The sequence below is a fragment of the Oncorhynchus mykiss genome, chromosome Y, assembly GCF_013265735.2.
Source record: "Oncorhynchus mykiss isolate Arlee chromosome Y, USDA_OmykA_1.1, whole genome shotgun sequence".
In the NCBI taxonomy this organism is placed as follows: Eukaryota; Metazoa; Chordata; class Actinopteri; order Salmoniformes; family Salmonidae; genus Oncorhynchus; species Oncorhynchus mykiss.
The window spans coordinates 13,662,053-13,676,606 of record NC_048593.1 but is presented as its reverse complement, the minus strand read 5'-3'; positions in this window follow the sequence as shown (position 1 = coordinate 13,676,606).

Here is a 14,554-nt window from a genome sequence, read left to right as displayed (position 1 = left end):
GTGCTCTTTAAACAAGCCACCCCTGCCAAAATGCAATCGAGCTGATTACATCTAGTCCCATGTAAACACTGCATCCACCGCCTCTCTCTATCTGTAAAAACATGGTGCTCTGGCACTGGCCTACACGACATAACAGGCAGGGTCCTTGGTGGCCTTTCATTGAGAAATGTCAAGTGGGGCCTCAGGGGAGCTGATGATAGAGTAAACAATTGCTCTCCATAGTCACTGAATGGCCGTTTCAAGGTAAATGATGTTGTTAGCATCTATTAGCCATAATTGTTTCCTCTCTGTCTGCCTAGCATGTCCACAGAGAGGTAAAATACTGTAATTGCTAATGAGGTCACGTGTTCGACGGTGGACTTACACAACTCCTTGTATATTTTGGGATGCGAACACTCCGCGTGTTTGACCTGACGAAGATCCTTTTTGGATGGAAACGTCGCCAACGAAGCTATGAATTGGGAGCTTTAACAGTGTGCGGGTCTACTTGTTCTACACATTCACAGCTCCGTGAAAATAAATACGTGATTTTGTATCATCTGCATTCTATATATACATATATACATTTATGAATATGAAACATTAAGAGTCAAAGGTCCATTTCCATTAAATTTTAGGCCTTTTTAAACTGAAAAGGTAATGAACCACTTTGGAGCATTTGGAGTAAATCACTCTTCTTTGACAGTAATTTGTCCCATTTATTTACAGCAGCCATCACAGTGAAATGCTAAAGACAGGAAGACTTGTGTTAATCGTTAATTGGCCTGTTACCAAGTGTGTACATGTACGGTGCATTCAGAAAGTATTCAGACCCCTTTACTTTTTTCCAAATGTTGTGACCTTACAGCCTTATTCTACAATTGATTAAATAGCTTTTTTCCCCCTCATCAATCTACACACAATACCCCATAATCACAAAGCAAAAACAGGTTTTTAGAATGTTAGCAAATTGATTAATAATAAAAAATGAAAATTACACATAAGTATTCAGATCCTTTACTCAGTACCTTGTTGAAGCACCTTTGGCAGCGATTACAGCCTTGAGTCTTCTTGGGTATGACGCTACAAGTGTGGCACACCTGTATTTGGGAAGTTTCTCCAATTCTTCTCTGCATATCCTCTCAAGCTCTGTCAGATTGGATGGGGATCGTTGCTGCACAGCTATTTTCAGGTCTCTCCAGAGCTGTTTGATCGGGTTGAAATCCGGGCTCTGGCTGGGCCACTCAAGGACATTCAGAGACTTGTCTCGAACACACTCATGCGTTGTCTTGGCTGTGTCCTTAGAGTCGTTGTCCAGTTGGAAGGTGAACCTTTGCCCCAGTCTGAGGTCCTGAGCACTCTGGAGCAGGTTTTCATCAATGATCTCACTGTACTTTGCTCTGTTTATCTTTCCCACGATCCTGACTAGTCTCCCAGTCCCTGCTGCTGAAAAATATCTCCACAGCATGATGCTGCCACCACCATGCTTCACCGTAAGGATGGTGCCAGGTTTCATTCAGACATGATGCTTGGCATTCAGGCCAAAGAGTTCAATCTTGGTTTCATCAGACCAGAGAATATTGTTTCTCATGGTCAGAGAGTCCTCTAGGTGCCTTTTGGCAAACTCCAAGCGTGCTGTCATGTGCCTTTTACTGAGGAGTGGCTTCTGTCTGGACACCATAAAGGCCTGATTGGCGGAGTTCTGCAGAAATGGTTGCTCTTCTGGAAGGTTCTCCCTTCTCCACAGAGGAACTCTGGAGCTCTGTCAGAGTGACCATCTGGTTCTTGGTCACCTCCCTGACCAAGGCCCTTATCCCCCGATTGCTCAGTTAGGATGGGCGGCCAGCTCTTGGTGGTTCCAAACTTCTTCCATTTAAGATTGACGGAGTCCACTGTGTTCTTGGGGACATACAATGCTGCAGAAATGTTTTGGTACCCTTCCCCAGATCTGTGCCTCGACACAATCCTGTCTCGGGGGATTTGTGTCTGACAATTCCTTCGACCTCATGGCTTGGTTTTTGCGCAGTCAATTGTGGGACATACACAGTCAAATGTGGGACCTTATATAGACAGGTGTGTGCCTTTCCAAATAATGTCCAATTAATTGAATTTACCATAGGTACGTGGTAGAAATATCTCAGGGGTGATCAATGGAAACAGGATACACCTGAGCTCAATTTCGAGTCTAATACCAAAGGGTCTGAATACTTATGTAAATAATGTATTTCTGTTATTTATCTTTAATAAAGTTGCAAACATTTCTAAAAACTTGTTTTCACTTCGTCGTTATGGGGTATTGTGTGTAGATTGATAATTTGGTCAACTGTAGAATAAGGCTGTAACGTAACAAATTTTGGAAAAAGGGAAGGTGTTTGAATACTTTCCCAAAGCACTGTAATCAGAGTATGTTCAATGATAAGAAGTAGAACCTCAGTATTAAGTCAGAATAGAAACATAACTTGACCAGTCTTGATTAGTCGGCTCTGGAAGGTCATGGATCTTTACAAATGCTAATAACCGTAACACCTATTGTCCTCATATCACGCCCAAGTTCAGATCAGCAGGCAATCTACTCCAAACATTTATTTAGTAGGCCTATAACCTAGTTCATACATTTGAAAAACGCTCCCTCTAATTCTCTCTCTCTCCCTCTCCCTCCCAGAGGACCTGAGCTCTGGAACCATGCCTCAGCACTACCTGGCCTGGTGACTCTTGGCTGTCCCCAGTCCACCTGGTCTTGCTGCTGCTCCAGTTTCAACTGTTCTGCTTGCGGCTATGGAACCTTGACCTTTTTACGTGCTATGTGCTACCTTGTCCCAGACCTGCTGTTTTCGACTTTCTCTCGTTACCGCACCTGCTGTCTTGAACTCTGAATGCTTGGCTATGAAAAACCAACTGACATTTACTCCTGAGGTGTTGACCTGTTGCACCCTCTACAACCACTGTGATTATTATTATTTTATCCTGCTGGTCATCTATGAACGTTTGAACATCTTGGCCATGTACTGTTATAATCTCCACCCAGCACAGCCAGAAGAGGACTGGCCACCCCTCAGAGCCTGGTTCCTCTCTAAGTTTTCTTCTAGGTTCTTGCCTTTCTAGATAGTTTTTCCTAGCCACCGTGCTTCTACATCTGCACTGCTTGCTGTTTGGTGTTTTAGGCTGGGTTTCTGTATAGCACTTTCTGACATCGGCTGATGTACGAAGGGCTTTATAAATACATTTGTTTGATTGATCTTAATAAAAACGATAGACTATAAAGTTAATGGAGTCTATATTAATGCAATCATCCATTAAAGATGCAATATCAAATCAAACTTCAATTAAACATTTATTTGAAGTGCATTTAAAATAGCAACACATTTAAAGCAATCAAATGAAAAAACAAGCCCACAATAAAAGAGGTCAAATGTTATCAAAGAACATCAAACACAAAGGAGTGATTGATTAAAGGCCAAGCTAAAAAAAAAAAGGATTTTAACACATCAAGCAGTTTCACAGTACAATTGTTATGGTGCGTGAATGAGGACCCAAAAGCGAACTAACGTAAACAGGGCTTCTTTAATAACAAAACATACGTAGGCTCAGATGGACCGGCAGATTCCGACAGGACAGGACAAGGTTGCAGCAAACATGACGATAGTCTGGTTCAGGCATGAATAACACAAACAAGAATCCGACAAAGACAGAAACAGGAACAGAGAGAGATATAGAGGACTAATCAGAGGGAAAAAGGGAACAGGTGGGAAAAGGGGTGACGAGGTAGTTAGGAGGAGACAAGGAACAGCTGGGGGAAAGAGGGGGAGAAAAGGTAACCTAATAACGACCAGCAGAGGGAGACAGGGTGAAGGGAAAGGACAGAAACAAGACACAACATGACAATACATGACAGTACCCCCCCACTCACCGAGCGCCTCCTGGCGCACTCGAGGAGGAAACCTGGCGGCAACGGAGGAAATCATTGATCAGCGCACGGTCCAGCACGTCCCGAGAGGGAACCCAACTCCTCTCCTCAGGACCGTACCCCTCCCAATCTACTAGGTACTGATGACCACGGCCCCGAGGACGCATGTCCAAAATCCTACGGACCCTGTAGATGGGTGCGCCCTCGACAAGGATGGGGGGGGGGGGGGAAGACGAGCGGGGGCGCGAAGAACGGGCTTGACACAGGAGACATGGAAGACCGGGTGGACGCGACGAAGATATCGCGGAAGAAGAAGTCGAACTGCGACAGGATTAATGATCTGAGCAATACGGAACGGACCAATGAACCGCGGGGTCAACTTGCGAGAAGCGGTCTTAAGGGGAAGGTTCTGAGTGGAGAGCCAAACTCTCTGACCGCGACAATATCTAGGACTCTTAGTTCTGCGCTTATTAGCAGCCCTCACAGTCTGCGCCCTATAACGGCAAAGTGCAGACCTGACCCTCTTCCAGGTGCGCTCGCAACGTTGGACAAAAGCCTGAGCGGAGGGGACGCTGGACTCGGCGAACTGAGATGAGAACAGCGGAGGCTGGTACCCGAGGCTACTCTGAAAAGGAGATAGCCCGGTCGCAGACGAAGGAAGCGAGTTGTGGGCGTATTCTGCCCAGGGGAGCTGTTCTGACCAAGACGCAGGGTTGCGAAAAGAAAGACTGCGTAAGATGCGACCAATAGTCTGATTGGCCCGTTCTGCTTGACCGTTAGACTGGGGGTGAAAGCCGGAAGAGAGACTGACGGAAGCCCCAATCAAACGGCAAAACTCCCTCCAAAATTGAGACGTGAATTGCGGACCTCTGTCCGAAACGACGTCTGACGGAAGGCCATGAATTCTGAAAACATTCTCGATGATGATTTGTGCCGTCTCTTTAGCAGAAGGAAGCTTAGCAAGGGGAATAAAATGAGCCGCCTTAGAGAACCTGTCGACAACCGTAAGAATAACAGTCTTCCCCGCTGACGAAGGCAGTCCGGTGACAAAATCTAAGGCGATGTGAGACCACGGTCGAGAGGGAATGGGAAGCGGCCTGAGACGGCCGGCAGGAGGAGAGTTACCGGACTTAGTCTGCGCTCAGACCGAACAAGCAGCCACGAAGCGACGCGTGTCATGCTCCCGGGTGGGCCACCAAAAGCGCTGGCGAATGGAAGCAAGCGTACCCCGAACGCCAGGGTGGCCGGCTAACTTGGCAGAGTGAGCCCACTGAAGAACGGCCAGACGAGTAGGAACGGGAACGAAAAGAAGGTTCCTGGGACAAGCGCGCGGCGACGGAGTTTGAGTGAGTGCTTGCTTTACCTGCCTCTCAATTCCCCAGACAGTCAACCCGACAACACACCCCTCAGGGAGAATCCCCTCGGGGTCAGTGGAGGCTACTGAAGAACTGAAGAGACGAGATAAAGCATCAGGCTTGGTGTTCTTAGAGCCCGGACGATAAGAAATCACGAACTCGAAACGAGCGAAAAACAGCGCCCAGCGCGCCTGACGCGCATTAAGTCGTTTGGCAGAACGGATGTACTCAAGGTTCCTATGGTCAGTCCAAACGACAAAAGGAACGGTCGCCCCCTCCAACCACTGTCGCCATTCGCCTAGGGCTAAGCGGATGGCGAGCAGTTCGCGGTTTCCCACATCATAGTTACGTTCCGACGGCGACAGGCGATGAGAAAAATACGCGCAAGGATGGACCTTGTCGTCAGAGAAGGAGCGCTGAGAAAGAATGGCTCCCACGCCCACCTCTGACGCGTCAACCTCGACAATGAACTGTCTAGAGACGTCAGGTGTAACAAGGATAGGTGCGGATGTAAAACGATTCTTGAGGAGATCAAAAGCTCCCTGGGCGGAAACGGACCACTTAAAGCACGTCTTGACAGAAGTAAGGGCTGTGAGAGGGGCTGCCACCTGACCGAAATTACGGATGAAACGACGATAGAAGTTCGCGAAGCCGAGAAAGCGCTGCAACTCGACGCGTGACTTAGGGACGGGCCAATCAATGACAGCTTGGACCTTAGCGGGATCCATCTTAATGCCTTCAGCGGAAATAACAGAACCGAGAAATGTGACGGAGGAGGCATGAAAAGTGCACTTCTCAGCCTTCACAAAAAGACAATTCTCTAAAAGGCGCTGGAGGACACGTCGAACGTGCTGAACATGAATCTGGAGTGACGGTGAAAAAATCAGGATATCGTCAAGGTAAACGAAAACAAAGATGTTCAGCATGTCTCTCAGGACATCATTGACTAATGCCTGAAAGACAGCTGGAGCGTTAGCGAGGCCGAAAGGAAGAACCCGGTATTCAAAGTGCCCTAACGGAGTGTTAAACGCCGTCTTCCACTCGTCCCCCTCCCTGATGCGCACGAGATGGTAAGCGTTACGAAGGTCCAACTTAGTGAAAAAACCTGGCTCCCTGCAGGATCTCGAAGGCTGAAGACATAAGAGGAAGCGGATAACGATTCTTCACTGTTATGTCATTCAGCCCTCGATAATCTATGCAGGGGCGCAGGGACCCGTCCTTCTTCTTAACAAAAAAAAACCCCGCTCCGGCGGGAGAGGAGGAGGGGACTATGGTACCGGCGGCAAGAGCTACAGACAAATAATCTTCGAGAGCCTTACGTTCGGGAGCCGACAGAGAGTATAGTCTACCCCGGGGGGGAGTGGTTCCCGGAAGGAGATCAATACTACAATCATACGACCGGTGTGGAGGAAGAGAGGTGGCCCTGGACCGACTGAACACCGTGCGCAGATCGTGATATTCCTCCGGCACCCCTGTCAAATCGCCAGGCTCCTCCTGTGAAGAAGAGACAGAGGAAACAGGAGGGATAGCAGACATTAAACATTTCACATGACAAGAGACGTTCCAGGAGAGGATAGAATTACTAGACCAATTAATGGAAGGATTATGACAAACTAGCCAGGGATGGCCCAAAACAACAGGTGTAAAAGGTGAACGAAAAATTAAAAAAGAAATGGTTTCGCTATGATTACCAGAAACAGTGAGGGTTAAAGGTAGCGTCTCACGCTGAATCCTGGGGAGAGGACTACCATCCAGGGCGAACAAGGCCGTGGACTCCCTTAACTGTCTGAGAGGAATGTCATGTTCCCGAGCCCAGGTCTCGTCCATAAAACAGCCCTCCGCCCCAGAGTCTATTAAGGCACTGCAGGAAGCTGACGAACCGGTCCAGCGTAGATGGACCGACAAGGTAGTGCAGGATCTTGAAGGAGAGACAGGAGTAGTAGCGCTCACCAGTAGCCCTCCGCTTACTGATGAGCTCTGGCTTTTACTGGACATGAAGTGACAAAATGACCAGCAGAACCGCAATAGAGACAGAGGCGGTTGGTGATTCTCCGTTCCCTCTCCTTAGTCGAGATGCGGATACCTCCCAGCTGCATAGGCTCAGCACCCGAGCCGGCAGAGGAAGATGGTAGTGATGCGGAGAGGGGGGTAACGGAGAACGCGAGCTCCTTTCCACGAGCTCGGTGACGAAGATCAACCCGTCGCTCAATGCGAATAGCGAGTTCAATCAAGGAATCCACGCTGGAAGGAACCTCCCGGGAGAGAATCTCATCCTTTACCTCTGCGCGGAGACCCTCCAGAAAACGAGCGAGCAAAGCCGGCTCGTTCCAGCCACTGGAGGCAGCAAGAGTGCGAAACTCAATAGAGTAGTCTGTTATGGATCGATTACCTTGACATAGGGAAGACAGGACCCTGGAAGCCTCCTCCCCAAAAACAGATCGATCAAAAACCCGTATCATCTCCTCCTTAAAGTCCTGATACTGGTTAGTACACTCAGCCCTTGCCTCCCAGATTGCCGTGCCCCACTCACGAGCCCGTCCAGTAAGGAGAGAAATGACGTAGGCGACACGAGCAGTGCTCCTGGAGTAAGTGTTGGGCTGGAGAGAAAACACAATATCACACTGGGTGAGGAACGAGCGGCATTCAGTGGGCTCCCCAGAGTAACACGGCGGGTTATTGATTCTGGGCTCCGGAGATTCGAAAGCCCTGGAAGTGGCCGGTGGATTGAGGCGGAGATGGTGAACCTGTTCTGTGAGGTTGGAGACTTGGGTGGCCAGGGTCTCAACGGCATGTCGAGCAGCAGACAATTCCTGCTCGTGTCTGCCTAGCATCGCTCCCTGGATCTCGACGGCTGAGTGGAGAGGATCCGAAGTCGCTGGGTCCATTCTTGGTCGGATTCTTCTGTTATGGTGCGTGAATGAGGACCCAAAAGCGAACTAACGTAAACAGGGCTTCTTTAATAACAAAACATACGTAGGCTCAGATGGACCGGCAGATTCCGACAGGACAGGACAAGGTTGCAGCAAACATGACGATAGTCTGGTTCAGGCATGAATAACACAAACAAGAATCCGACAAAGACAGAAACAGGAACAGAGAGAGATATAGAGGACTAATCAGAGGGAAAAAGGGAACAGGTGGGAAAAGGGGTGACGAGGTAGTTAGGAGGAGACAAGGAACAGCTGGGGGAAAGAGGGGGAGAAAAGGTAACCTAATAACGACCAGCAGAGGGAGACAGGGTGAAGGGAAAGGACAGAAACAAGACACAACATGACAATACATGACAACAATGCAAAGTTGCATCTAAAAAATTGATAATAAAACTTTTTTTTAAAGTATGATACACGTTGTAAACCTGTTTGGGAATAGTTGGCAGCATTTTCACTTTCGGATGAAAAGCATGCCCAGAGTAAACGTCCTGCTACTCGGGCCCAGAAGCTAATATATGCATATTATTAGTAGTATTGGTTAGAAAAATTCATTAAACATTTTTTACCATTACAATTTAAGAAGTGAACAGTAGCTTTGCTCTCAAATTCCCAATGCTAGGCCCCTTGATTTCTCATAGTTTTTCCTCCAAGCAGCCTAATGCCTACAAAACAGTCCTGCGTTAAAAGGGTTACTACCACAGTCACTCTGTAGTTCTGGTAAACTGCACTTTATTCTGGCAAACTGCACTTTATCCTGGCAAACTGCACTTTATCCTGGCAAACTGCACTTTATCCTGGCAAACTGCACTTTATCTTGGCAAACTGCACTTTATCCTGGCAAACTGCACTTTATCCTGGCAAACTGCACTTTATCCTGGCAAACTGCACTTTATCCTGGCAAACTGCACTTTATCCTGGCAAACTGCACTTTATCCTGGCAAACTGCACTTTATCCTGGCAAACTGCACTTTATCCTGGCAAACTGCACTTTATCCTGGCAAACTGCACTTTATACTGGCAATATGCACAGCGGTTCATAATTCTCTGAACTGGAATACATTTTGCCTCTGAAACAGATTTCAATGCCTTGCCCCAAACCTCAACAGGGGGCTTGAAATGATATTGATTCGGATGTTTCTGGAACCAATTTACACGATCTATGATATGAGAAATTCATGTATTTTCATGTGCTGGACCAACAAGCACATCACAAGAGAACAACTGTGTTACTACGCCTGGTGTTAGTTCTGCATCTGGATGAATGTATGGTAGGCCCATCTGTCTGTCAGTGGCGAACCACTTTGCAAGTACACACCCGACAAATGGAAACTTTGACTTTGATCAGTGCTTAGAACCTCTCCCAGCATGTCTACCTCATCATGTTGTTCGGTCAGCTGTATGACGGTGAGATCTTGTTTGGATACATTCATCCGAAGACACTATTCAGATCATCGTTTTTTTCCCCACTTGTTATGACAAACAGCTCTTTACAGGGCAAATCAAATCAAATCAAATTTTATTTGTCACATACACATGGTTAGCAGATGTTAATGCGAGTGTAGCGAAATGCTTGTGCTTCTAGTTCCGACAATGCAGTAATAACAAGTAATCTAACTAACAATTCCAAAACTACTGTCTTGTACACAGTGTAAGGGGATAAAGAATATGTACATAAGGATATATGAATGAGTGATGGTACAGAGCAGCATAGGCAAGATACAGTAGATGGTATTGGGTACAGTATGTACAAATGAGATGAGTATGTAAACAAAGTGGCATAGTATAGTATAAAGTGGCTAGTGATACATGTATTACATAAGGATACCGTTGATGATATAGAGTACAGTATATACGTATGCATATGAGATGAATAATGTAGGGTAAGTAACATTTATATAAGGTAGCATTGTTTAAAGTGGCTAGTGATATATTTACATCATTTCCCATCAATTCCCATTATTAAAGTGGCTGGAGTTGAGTCAGTGTCAGTGTGTTGGCAGCAGCCACTCAGTGTTAGTGGTGGCTGTTTAACAGTCTGATGGCCTTGAGATAGAAGCTGTTTTTCAGTCTCTCGGTCCCAGCTTTGATGCACCTGTACTGACCTCGCCTTCTGGATGATAGCGGGGTGAACAGGCAGTGGCTCGGGTGGTTGATGTCCTTGATGATCTTTATGGCCTTCTTGTGACATCGGGTGGTGTAGGTGTCCTGGAGGGCAGGTAGTTTGCCCCCGGTGATGCGTTGTGCAGACCTCACTACCCTCTGGAGAGCCTTACGGTTGAGGGCGGTGCAGTTGCCATACCAGGCGGTGATACAGCCCGCCAGGATGCTCTCGATTGTGCATCTGTAGAAGTTTGTGAGTGCTTTTGGTGACAAGCCGAATTTCTTCAGCCTGAGGCGCTGCTGCGCCTTCTTCACGATGCTGTCTGTGTGAGTGGACCAATTCAGTTTGTCTGTGATGTGTATGCCAAGGAACTTAAAACTTGCTACCCTCTCCACTACTGTTCCATCGATGTGGATAGGGGGGTGTTCCCTCTGCTGTTTCCTGAAGTCCACAATCATCTCCTTAGTTTTGTTGACGTTGAGTGTGAGGTTATTTTCCTGACACCACACTCCGAGGGCCCTCACCTCCTCCCTGTAGGCCGTCTCATCGTTGTTGGTAATCAAGCCTACCACTGTTGTGTCGTCCGCAAACTTGATGATTGAGTTGGAGGCGTGCGTGGCCACGCAGTCGTGGGTGAACAGGGAGTACAGGAGAGGGCTCAGAACGCACCCTTGTGGGGCCCCAGTGTTGAGGATCAGCGGGGAGGAGATGTTGTTGCCTACCCTCACCACCTGGGGGCGGCCCGTCAGGAAGTCCAGTACCCAGTTGCACAGGGCGGGTTCGAGACCCAGGGTCTCGAGCTTGATGACGAGCTTGGAGGGTACTATGGTGTTGAATGCCGAGCTGTAGTCGATGAACAGCATTCTCACATAGGTATTCCTCTTGTCCAGATGGGTTAGGGCAGTGTGCAGTGTGGTTGAGATTGCATCGTCTGTGGACCTATTTGGGCGGTAAGCAAATTGGAGTGGGTCTAGGGTGTCAGGTAGGGTGGAGGTGATATGGTCCTTGACTAGTCTCTCAAAGCACTTCATGATGACGGATGTGAGTGCTACGGGGCGGTAGTCATTTAGCTCAGTTACCTTAGCTTTCTTGGGAACAGGAACAATGGTGGCCCTCTTGAAGCATGTGGGAACAGCAGACTGGTATAGGGATTGATTGAATATGTCCGTAAACACACCGGCCAGCTGGTCTGCGCATGCTCTGAGGGCGCGGCTGGGGATGCCATCTGGGCCTGCAGCCTTGCGAGGGTTAACACGTTTAAATGTCTTACTCACCTCGGCTGCAGTGAAAGTTGTCCGTCCAGCCCACGATGGAGTAACCTGCTTATTCACCTCATTTCCATAGGAAAGTGTCTTGTTGTCTTGCTGTTCAACTGTCCACTGATGAATGAATTTATCCTGGAACTTAGCTTCATGACAGAGTATGCTGTCTTTCCCAAAAGTCTGTGGCAGTGGATACAGTCTTTCATGGGCCAAGTCCTGGGTTTGAGATAATCTGCCTTGTGCTTTGACGTGATACTGACACTAAATCTATTTTTACAGCCAATCGTCAATAAATAATGTCAAACGTATGTAAAATGACGGTAGCACTTTACCTGACACCGAGGGACAGAACACGTTATGACATGGTCATAACCATGTCATAATATGTCACAATGGCTGACATCACCTGTCATAACCTGTTATAACACTGTCATGACACATATATTAAGACCTGTTGTGACATAAAATGCGTTATTTTATGGCTGGTTATGACACCTACATAAGAGTGTCAAAACCTACCACGGTAGTTCTTTTATTTAATGACACCCACATAAGAGTGTCAAAACCTACCAGGGTAGTTATTATATTTAATGACACCTACATAAGAGTGTCAAAACCTACCACGGTAGTTATTTTATTTAATGACACCCACATAAGAGTGTCAAAACCTACCAGGGTAGTTATTATATTTAATGACACCTACATAAGAGTGTCAAAACCTACCAGGGTAGTTATTATATTTAATGACACCTACATAAGAGTGTCAAAACCTACCACGGTAGTTATTATATTTAATGACACCTACATAAGAGTGTCAAAACCTACCAGGGTAGTTATTATATTTAATGACACCCACATAAGAGTGTCAAAACCTACCAGGGTAGTTATTATATTTAATGACACCTACATAAGAGTGTCAAAACCTACCACGGTAGTTATTTTATATAATGACACCTACATAAGAGTGTCAAAACCTACCAGGGTAGTTATTATATTTAATGACACCTACATAAGAGTGTCAAAACCTACCACGGTAGTTATTATATTTAATGACACCTACATAAGAGTGTCAAAACCTACCACGGTAGTTATTTTATTTAATGACACCCACATAAGAGTGTCAAAACCTACCACGGTAGTTATTATATTTAATGACACCTACATAAGAGTGTCAAAACCTACCAGGGTAGTTATTATATTTAATGACACCTACATAAGAGTGTCAATACCTACCACGGTAGTTATTATATTTAATGACACCTACATAAGAGTGTCAAAACCTACCACGGTAGTTATTTTATTTAATGACACCCACATAAGAGTGTCAAAACCTACCACGGTAGTTATTATATTTAATGACACCTACATAAGAGTGTCAAAACCTACCACACAAGGCAAAACATTCCATTACACCATAGCCTACGTGTCAACAGTATGTTTTTGTTATAGATATTTTAATTTTGATTTGCCATTTGAAATTATCATTGTAATTGTGCACACCAAAGCTCAGTTGCTGATGACTGGGATGAATGTAGGGGCTGATTTCAGGAGCAAGACGCCCTATTTTTGTCTAATGACTGATATAAGGGCATGTCCGTGAAAGGCTTATCTGGCTTATCCGATTATGATGGTCGTAATGCGTATTGACAATGTCATAAAGTGTATTGTTTTAGTCCAAGTGAAGTGACACAGGCTGGTCATAATGCTTCTTGACAGTGTCATACATTTGTATTTTCTGCAAGTTATTTAAAATATGGTGGGGAGAAAAATCATGAGTGTAAAGGATTCATCACAACAACAACAAAGAACATAAGAAACAAACTTTCAAACGAAAGGAAACTTCTTGGCAGTGAAAAAAATCATTTGAATGAATATGGGTTTTGACTCTCTTATGTAGGTGTTATAACCAGGCATAAAATAACGCGACATGTGTCACAACAGGTGTAAATATAGCGGTCATGAAAGTGTTTTGACCATCTTATGACAGGTTATGGCAAGTTACGTCAGCTGTTACGACATATATGGTTATGACGTGTTATAACACTTGGTGTTAAGTAAGGTGTTACCAAAATGACTGATACAGGCTTTGAGCAAAGTCTAGTGGATCTGTGCACCTAAAGCCAATGATGGTGGATAAATTAAGATGTCTTACTCAGGCTGTTTACTGTTCAAAAAATTGTCACAGTTCCGGTCCCATAGACACCAATGTGACAGCAGCTTGGTCTGGCGTACTTTTTTCATACCATAAACATTTTGCCAGTGAGATGTCTTTCTTCCTTTTCCATCTCTGCTGGGGCAGGCCATACACACAGTAATTGGGAGCAACACACACATATCACTGAATTATTTTGATAGGCCAGGAAATGTAGCTTCATGAAACACGGGCACAAACTAATCAGCCAATCAAATGCATGGGAATAGAAGGGAGGATGTCGTGATTGAAAGGTAAATAATCAAATCAAACGAAGGCGATTTTACAACTCCGCCAAGTTTTTTCAAGTTTCAAGTTTTAATGTCACATGCACAAAGAAGGTGAAATGCCTAATTTGCAAACTCAAAACCTAACAATGCAATAATCAATAACAATGTAATACTAGGGGGGAAAAACACAAGAAGTAAGAAGAAATATGAAGAACACAATAAGTGAGTAAGTAAGCATACTAGATACAGGATCAGTTCCAGTACCATATTAACAATGTGCAGGGATACGGGAGTGATGGAGGTAGATATGTATAGATGGTGTAGCCAGAGGTCAGCTTCTGTCCTCCTCTGGGTACATTGACTTCAATACAAAACCTAGGAGGCTCATGGTTCTCACCCCCTTCCATAGACTTACACAGCAATTATGACCACATCTGGCGGACGTCCTCCAACCTATCAGAGCTCTTGCACCATGAACTTGTCACACCCTGATCTGTTTCACCTGTCCTCGTGATTGTCTCCACCCCCTCCAGGTGTCGCTTGTTTTCCCCTGTGTATTTATCCCTGTGTTTCCTGTCTCTCTGTACCAGTTTGTCTTGTAT